The following is a 10213-nucleotide window of genomic DNA, read 5'->3' on the forward strand; positions in this document are numbered from 1 at the left end:
AGCTATTCGAGGAGCCGTTATCATATAAATTGAGCTTTTGTATCAACCGTACCATGCCAAACCTTACGGGGAGAATTCAAACACAAGACATGAAAGAAGGGGTTACAATTCTTATCAATAAGAAAGAAATATGAAAACAAAACAAAGCAATAAGAAGAAGAACCAAAAAAGTGTAGAGAGGTGAAATATATTTATAAAATATAATAACATATAAACATAGAACTTTGTAAAATAAGCAACCAGCTTTGTCCTTTCCACGAACAACTATTTATCACACGCATTGTTTACAATGGTTATTTGGCGAAGATTATGAAAATCTATAGGTCTGTTTGAGATATATGCAACTAAGTGTATGATAAGCTTGCATGCCCTTTCCCACGAACAATTCTTCAGCACGCGCGTTATTTACTTTGTTTGTTATTTGATTGATTGATTGATTGATTTAATTTATTCTTCTCCATTTTAAACAATTTGACAAATATATATTTCTAAGTATTAAATTGCTATTCGGCGAAGATATGTCATTACGTAGGACCTACTGATATAATTGGTGGATGGGTGACTGATCTATATTAATATTTCATCTAATCGTCACCAGTGGCGTACTTAGGATTTTCCAAAGGGGGGGGGGGGCAAATTCGTCCGCCCAAAAATTGGACAAGCAAAAAAAAGTCTTCAACCACAAATAAAGGATTTCGTACCAGAAAAAAATTTGACAAGCAATAAAAAAAACAAAAAAAAGGTCATTAAATTCAAAGGAGCCACTTCTGGCTCGTCAGGGGGGCAGAGATACGTCCCTTGCGTGGGTTGTGACTCGTCAGGGGGCAGTCTGCCCCCCTCCCTCCTTCGTAGGTACGCTAATGATCGTCACCATGGTTTACGTCACATGGACTTTCCTTTGCTGACGACGTCCTAAAACGAAAGCGACTGTCGCGTATAATTTGGAGAGCACAGAGATACGAACTAGAGATTGAAGAGCGCCATCCTATTCAACAACAACAACAACATATAACACATTTTAAGCCAGTTCGTAGTTCCACCCTGCGCATGATCAGCAGATTCTGCGCATGATCAGAGGAAGGTCATTTGTACTAAAGTGACATGGTGGTTTAAAATTTAATGAGATAAGCACAAAATTCGATGTCTTGATTATTCTTATATTCTTTTGAATTGTGTTTTTCATTCACATCTACAAAAAAATGCGTCCACGAATGACTGGTATATTTCACAGTTTGCCAAGTACATTGTACAACATCCTCTAGTATGCATTCAAAGTAGAAATGCAACAAATAACTTCATAGAGTGTCCATTGATGTGCTATTCTAGTCACCTGGTCTATTCAATTTCTTCATCCCGCTATGTAAGGCATGCATACGTAATATCTTGCTTTGAAATCTACCTATCTTAATGAAAGAAATGAAAGGTCATTTGACCAAAATTGTCCCAGAAGTAACTACGAACTGGTCTATTACTATCAGTGCCGCCCGGACATCTACCCCCGGACATCCACCCCTGACATCCACCCCCGGATATCTACCCCCGGAAATCCACCCCCGGACATCTACCCCCCGGACATCCACCCCGGACATCTACCCCCCGGACATATATACCCCCGGACATCTACCCCCGGACATCTTCCACCCGGACATCCACCCCGGACATCTACCCCCCCCCCCCCCCACCGGACATGAAATTTGTTCATTTTCCATCGTGAAAACTTGATTTTTTAAAGCAATTTTGTGATCATGATCACGATGCGTATTACGCTAATACAAAATACTGCAAACTCGAATCTTGAACAGAAGAATCTGTGCATATCGACTTGAAAATGGTAACTTTTAAACCCTGTTTTCCTCTTGTTCAAACTATTATCTCACTTATCTAACACTGCAAGCACGGAGCGCGAGCGAAATTTTCATTTTTAAAGGTCAAGTCCACCCCAGAAAAATGTTGATTTAAATAAATAGAGAAAAATCAAACTACCATAAACGCTGAAAATTTCATCAAAATCGAATGTAAAATAAGAAAGTTATTCTTAGAATCGGAACAAAGAATCATTTTTTAGGAAGAAGCCCGTAAACCAGAAAAAATAGTTTCTATATCTAGATCTACCGTAGATAGATGAAACAATTAACGAAAGCGGGATGTATTGAGTGAGCTAGTAAGCCTAGACCTAGCTTTACAAACAGTCAAGTAGAATGTTGAATGTTTTAGAGCTAATGTTTTGTCTCAAACTATAGTTTCCTATTATGAGTACATAGGCCTATACAGTGCTGTGCGTCCAAGAAAAGGGAAACCGGGACTCCCACGGTTTTTTCTTCAAAGGCAAATTAATTATGATATTTCATTTACATCATCATACAATTCAATTATTCTTCTATATTTTGATACCTAATTTGTGACAAACACTTCACGCATTAATGAGCAAGACGAGTTTGAAATTTTAATGTCAAAATCAGGTTGCGCAGAAAGATTGGACTAGATTGGTTCGTGATACGACAACAATGCTTTTATAAGACGATTGACTAATTGGCATTTCTTTTGTATTCTGTGTTCAGTTTCTTTCTCTGATCCCTGAAATGAGGGTGAATTCAGATTAATACGTGAGCTTCTGCGCAAATCGTTTCTGATAGGCTTTATTTGTTTGTAATCTGCCATGCGTGAATGATTTGCTAAGCTGTTGGTCTCAAATTAAAGATGCGGTTCCACTTTTACCATTATTAAATTTATAGTAAAAACATGTTTAATAATTGTGAAATCTATCTCTGAAAACGGGGTTCCTTTTTTGTGAGACCGCACTGCATAGCAATGTTACAGATCGTTGATTACCGCCCCGCGTTTAAAAGGTACCTATATAGGACAAATGTATATATTGCTGGACGTAAAGTACATGACCAGGATTGGTCAAAATATCAAATTTGTGGGAGAATAATTGTGTCCGATCGACAAAAATTTTCAAAAATCAACCAATGAAACTTATTGGTAAAGATCTACCGGGATTTTGGTTACATATTTATTCACTAACAGATAGTCGTTGTCCCGAACAATCCTATGTTCTTACAATATTGTCAATTTTAAATCTAGATGAAATTAGGATTTACTAAATCTTATCATTCAACAACAGCCATCACTATCTTATTTCTTGTCTGTTTTCTTTCAAACTTTCATCATTCTGTACGTGACCAGTCATTTCTCATCTCACGCAAATATTCTTGAGAGTGATTGTCGGGAAGACATGTGCAGAAGATTGAACTTACATGGCGCTTAAAATGTATCATGCTGTGAGCAACGAAACTCCGGGAGCAGGGTTGCTGAATAGTTTCCATTAAGAATATTATGAAGAACATAGTTCTCAGGGAAAGAGACAAGTAACAGGGAAGGTAAATGGAGGTCAGATTCATGCCATTAATTTAAAAAAAAGCGCTGAAGTTTGATTATTATTGTTTCAGAATCTGTTTGTTTCTGTTTTATGGTATACTACCGTGGGAACTCGACAGGACAGCTTTTGCTGGTAAACGCCAAGCTGGTAAATTACTAATTACTTAGGAAACATATTACGTCTGGGTTAATCAGTCATAGTGGCTGACGTTACAGAGGACAGATATTACTCTTGGGTCTTTTTTTTTTATCAAAGTGGAGACAATGGCAGAGTGGGGATTCGCACTCAAAACCTTGCGATTATCAGTCCAATGCTCTTCAGGTTAAAACGATATCATTTGAGAGTGAATCTTACAGATATCCAAGCATTATTTTGGAACGATTCAATTGATATAAACATCGTGTGTTCGACAATGTGAGCATGTTCGCCTCACAACCGGGAGATCTGCGGGAGTTTAAGCACTGACAGCGTCAGTTGCCGCCGGGCTCACGATCTACAGGGTATGGGCAAAATAAATTTTCGTAGAATTTCTGTTACTGAATTCTATTTTGAACAATGATATTAATAATAATATCATCATCATATCACTATATAACCATCAGTACTTCAAGTCTGGAGCAGTTTTCGTAATGTCGATTTTTGAAGGACAAGTCCACCCCAACAAAAAGTTGATTTGAATAAAAAGAGAAAAATCCAACAAGCGTAACACTGAAAGTTTCATCAAAATCGGATGTAAAATAAGAAAGTTATGACATTTTAAAGTTTCGCTTAATTTCACAAAACAGTTAAATGCACATCCTGGCTGATATGCAAATGAGGAGACTATGACGTCATCCACTCACTATTTCTTTTGTGTTTTATAATATGAAATATTCTAATTTTCTCCTCATTGTCAAGTGATACAACAATTAATTCCTCCCTGAACATGTGGAATTAGCATTGTTTAATACTATATGGTTCAGTCAAATTGGTCCTTAATGTCAAATCTATAAAAAATGAAATATTGTATAATTCAAACAATAAAAAACAAAAGAAATAGTGAGTGATGGACATATCGACTGACTCAACTAGTTGTGCATATCACTGTCTTGTGGAAAATAAGCGAAACTTTAAAATGTCACAACTTTCTTATTTTACATCCGATTTTGATGAAACTTTCAGCACTATGCTAGTTTGATTTTTCTCTATTTATTCAAGTCAGCATTTTCCTGGGGTGGAATTGACCGTTAATAAAATATTGCAATTATTGCAGCAATATTCTAAAACCAGCAGGCCAAAAAACCTGCCTGTATGTCTAAAATCCAGTGCCTCAAATTATTTAAAACTCAAGAAAATGATTTTAATGAATGTTCTCAGGGGATCAGATCACTGAGGGCCAGCAATATTTGAAATAAGCACCCAACACTCCACCGATATGTCATAGTACAATACTGCAAATCATATAAAACTCAAAGAAATAATTGCAATTTTATTACAGCCTCTCAACAGAAAATGATTGTTCCGGATGGTTATTATTCAACCAAATTCCACTTCAAATGTGTAACTGCAGAATATTCAAACGTGTAGAAGCTAGCTGGTTTGTGTATTATGGTGCTTAATACTTACGTAACATCAGCAATCAAAGGTGCCAAAGTATTATAATCCTTGCGACGGACAAAGATGTGGTTGTGTTGGATTTATTTTCAGTGCCAATCTTAGGGTTTTACTCACCATAATAATACTGTACATCATTCAAACTTGGTAACCATATTGGAATTCAAAATAGCATCAAATTTATTATGTTTTCTTTATTGATTAAGGATGTAAAGATCCATCTATTCAGGCCATACGTAAAACTAGCAAATTATCTTTCATGGCGACCATCTTGTATTTCAAAATGGCAACCAAACAGGGGTCTGACAATAACCAGTGCCTAAATATATGCCTATATGACAACTTTCAGGGCCAGAGTTCATATATATCTCAAGAAAATTATCATTGCTGTTAATTCATGGCGGTCATTTTGCCGAAATCCGGTGGTCACATTCATTTGCTGGTGGCCGGCAAAAATCAGTGCCACCTACTTCTGTATGCCAAACTTTGGTGTCATATATAACGTGATATCCAAGGAAATTATTTTGATATATATGGTTTTTCATGGCAGCCATCTTGCCGCTGATCTGATGGTCAGATCACTTGTGGTCGGCAATTTTTGAAATCAGCACCCCAAAATAGGTCTATTTGCCAAAGTTCAGAGCACATAATATTACGTAAAGGTCAAGAAAATTAATTTTAATGATTTTTCATTGCGGCCATCTTGGATTTTAAGATGGCGGCTGACCTGGCGGTAAGACTATTTGAAATAATTGCCCTAAACTACACCTACACTGTATATGCTTAATGTCAATACCATAGTTCATACAAAACTAGGGAAAATTATTGCAATGATATTTAATGGCGGCCATCTTGGATTTCAAGATGGCAGCCACTTTGCCGCCGACCTGGTGGTCAAATTGCTGGGGGCCTGCAATATTTGAAATCAGCGCCCCAAATTAAGCCTATATGCCAAATTTCAATACCGCAGTTCATAATAAAAATCGAGAAAATTATTGCAATAATATATCATCGCGGCCATCTTGGATTACAAGAAGGCGGCCATTTTGTCGCCGACCAAATGGTCAAATTGCTGGGGGCCGGCAATATTTGAAATCAGTGCCTCAAAATACCCCTATTTCACATGTCATGTAAAACTCAAGAAAAATGATATTTAAAGATTTAACATGGCGGCCATCTTGGATCTCTAAATGGCGGCCGACCCGATTGTCAAATCGCTTGGGGCGGCAATTTTTTTAAATCAGCGTCCAAAAATACCCTTGTATGCCAAATTTCACACTTTCTGCCAGATTCGAGCATCTATACACAACAAAAAAATTAAGTCCCCCCTAAATCAAATTGCTGTAACTTTTGAACGGAATTATTTTGAGATATGATATTCCGTAGGTGGTTTTCTACACTCATTAAGCAACCCCTGGGGAAAAATAAGATTGATCGGTTGAGTCATGCATGAGTGATTAAAGATTGAATTAAAAATGACCATTTTTGAAAGTCACAAGAGTCGTTTTTCAGATTGTGCAAATACAAAGTTGGTCAAATGTTGTCTTTAGGTGAATTTTATGGTGTTATGCTATTTTACTATCCATCATTTAGCCACTCCACACAAAATTTTTATACCATATGTTCATGGTTGAGTGAGCACAATGTATTGCAGGGGCCGCGGAAGCGGGGGGGAGGGCTGGGCGGGGGGCTTCAGTCCCCCCCCCCCCACTTTTTTCCAAAAGCATGTACAAAAATGTAAAAATGACCATACGATTGTGCTTTTTGCATGGTCAGCCCCCCCCCCCCCCCACTTTGAAAAACCTTCCCCGGCCCCTGTATTGTGATGTATCATCATAGGGGATTATGGTAGTATCCTCTACAACTTGTTAGATCATGTTAAAATTTGAAAATGTTGGTGGCTCCCCCGATTATAGGCACCTCCCCCATTTTAAAATTCTGTCCCACCACTGATTTTGTCCATAAATTAAACTGATCATGAGAAATTGTTAGGAAAAGAGTACATTTATGCAGTATAAAGAGTATTCATTCCTAAGTTTTAGAATGTGCTCGCTCAACCATGAAAATGTTTAAAGTTCGGAAAGTGTGTGGTGATAGAAATTATGGATGATAAAAACATAGCAATTAAAGACACATTTGAAACCGAATTTACCCCCAATATTTACTTTATTACCCTTAAAAATTAGTCTGTGACATTGAAAATACCAATTTTCCCACTTTGATGCGTGCTCACTCATCCATAAATAAACAAATCGATTTCATTTTTGCACAGAATTCTGCCCATAGGTTGATAAATATTACTGCCAAATTACATTGCTAAAGACAGCCTTGAAAAAAGTTCCACCCTATTGAATAAGGGGTTATTTATTCTTAAAGGTCAAGTCCACCCCACAAAAATGTTGATTTGAATAAATAGACAAAAATCAAACTAGCAAAATGCTGAAAATTTCATCAAAATCGGATGTAAAATAAGAAAGTTATTACATTTTAAAGATTTGCTTATTTTTCACAAAACAGTGATATGCACAACTCAAATGAGACAGTCTATGATGTCCCTCACTCACTATTTCTTTTGTTTTTTATTGTTTGAATTATACAATATTTCATTTTTTATGGATTTGACAATAAGGACCAACTTGACTGAATCATATAGTATTAAACAATGCCCATTCCACATGTTCAGGGAGGAATTAATCGTTGTTTCACTTGACAAGGAGGAGAAAAATAGGATATTCCCTATTTCATATAATAAAATACAAAAGAAATAGTGAGTGGATGACGTCATCAGTCTCCTCATTTGCATACCCAACAGGATGTGCATATAACTGTTTTGTGAAATTAAGCAAAACTTTAAAATGTCATAACTTACTTATTTTACATCCGATTTTGATGAAATTTTCAGTGTTATGTTTTTAGGATTTTTCTCTTTTTATTCAAATAAACTTTTTGTTGGGGTGGACTTGTCCTTTAAACATGTGCACCCATAATGTACACAAGTCTATGAGAGACGAAGTCAAAATTTTAACAAATATGAAATGAGGGTTTGTTTCATGGACGGTTTTTGTTACTTCTGCCAACAGTTATTTCATGAAACTTCGTACATGGCTTCAGAGTAACACTATCCAAAAGGCGCGCACACCAAAATAACTATTTGATACGACACAGAGTGGGGCCAAGGCCTTGAACTTTCTTCTCATTTGCATAATTTTCGAAAATTGTGTGCTCACTGATGCATTAAACATCGGGATTTTCATAAAAATCAAATCAAATGAACTATGCAACGAGTTTTGTGACAGATATCCATAGTAACAAATTGCATTTTTTCTAATAACGTAAAAAAGAGCTAATCGCATTCCACATGTTCATTCAAGCGTGGATATTTAATTAAACGCCTTTGAATCATTGAAGCATGTTAATTGGTCATGAACATAACGAAAAAGTTGAGAAAAGATCAGTTTCAGTTCCCAAAATGAAACAAAACTTGCCTATGATATTTGAAAATCGTATTTTTTGTTTTCAATAAATGTTCATTGAACAGTGAAACGATTAATATTATTGAAGAAACTCTTCAAAAAATAACTGTCATCATATTCTATCATTTTTATTGATATAAATGTGTAAAAAATCCAATTATATCAAATTTGGACTTGTGTTTATTCAACCGTGAAATTTAGCCAAAAAGTTGTATCGTCTTTTAGAGAGTAACTTTTACAAGCCTTCTGACTATTTTTATTATGAGAATGTGGAATTTGTTCCAATAAAATGGAATCAAAGTCATTATATTTGGCTTGTGACTTTTGAAAAGTGACATTTTTGCCTTCTGACGGTGCTCACTGAAGCATGAAGTGAAATACGTCCATAACGATTACTCAGAGGGTAACTTATAAAATTACCTACACGCTCATGTAAAAATATATCAAAAACTCGCATTGGTTCGGAAATTATTGATGTTTGTTTAAGGGGGGACTTACTTTTTTTGTTGTGTATATTTCACATATCTTACGGACTATATAGGCCTATTATATATATTTGTGAAAGTATGAAAGTATTGAATGAAGAGATCAATGGTAGCTAGGCGTTGCTTAATTCAAGGTTCCCCAGAAGCTATACACACACACACACACACACATATATATATATATATTATATATATATATATATATATATATATATATATATATATATATATATATATATATATATATATATATATATATATGTATATATATCTCTTCATCCATTTCTTTCACACTATATATATATATATATATATATATATATATATACATATATATATATCGTATCCTTTCTCGTTCTTTCATTAAAGGGGAATCCAACCCAAATAAAAACTTCTTTTAGAGGAAAAAGAAAAATCAGACAAGTTGATAAGTGAAAGTTTGAACAATATTGGACAAACAATAAAAAAGTTATAATTTTTTTAAAGTTGTGAATATTGGTAATCACTATATCCATGGAGACTTCAAATTGACCATATATGTAATATCATAGTGATGTAAGGCAAGGACTTCTCTTCCATGTACTTCAATACATAAAATGGCTAAAATGACATTTTTTCCATAGTTTTACTTCAAATTATGTTTTTCTTTCATGAGGACATAAAACAATATAATACCTGGGCTATATTTAGATTACTGCCCCAGGGGAACGGGTATAGGAGAAAACCACAAATCACTTATAATATAGTACATGGCCTATGTGAAAGTTGTCCTTGCCCTTGTCATAATTTACTTACCCAGTTGCCAATTTGAAATCTACATAGTCTTAGGGATCTCAATTTTAAAACAGCCATAACTTTTTTATTTCTTGTCCGATTTGTTTCAAACTTTCACAGTTCTTTTTTATTGATTTTTCTCTTTCCAAATATACCATTTTATGACCAAGGCTGAATTCCCCTTTAAGAACGAGATAGGAAACGGTAGGCATCCTTCTTTACTACCACAATAGTCTGTAATTACAGACCGCTTCTGATGAAGTCTTAATAAAGACGAAAGCTAAAGCTGATAATGGTGTCCTGCGTCATTTTTTTTAATTGACCTCATCTCATTATGTTTCATAATCACACCTCAAGAGCGTTTGGTACAAGTAAACTTGTCATCACATTATACATTTTTCTCTTTTTATTCAAATCAACTTTTAATTTTTTAATTGGGGAGGGCTTGTCCTTAAAGTATGTTTATTATTATGACGATGATGCTTTTTAATCTGCGCGTTTCCTTAACT

Source organism: Lytechinus pictus, chromosome 15 (assembly GCF_037042905.1).
Source record: "Lytechinus pictus isolate F3 Inbred chromosome 15, Lp3.0, whole genome shotgun sequence".
NCBI classification, from domain to species: domain Eukaryota; kingdom Metazoa; phylum Echinodermata; class Echinoidea; order Temnopleuroida; family Toxopneustidae; genus Lytechinus; species Lytechinus pictus.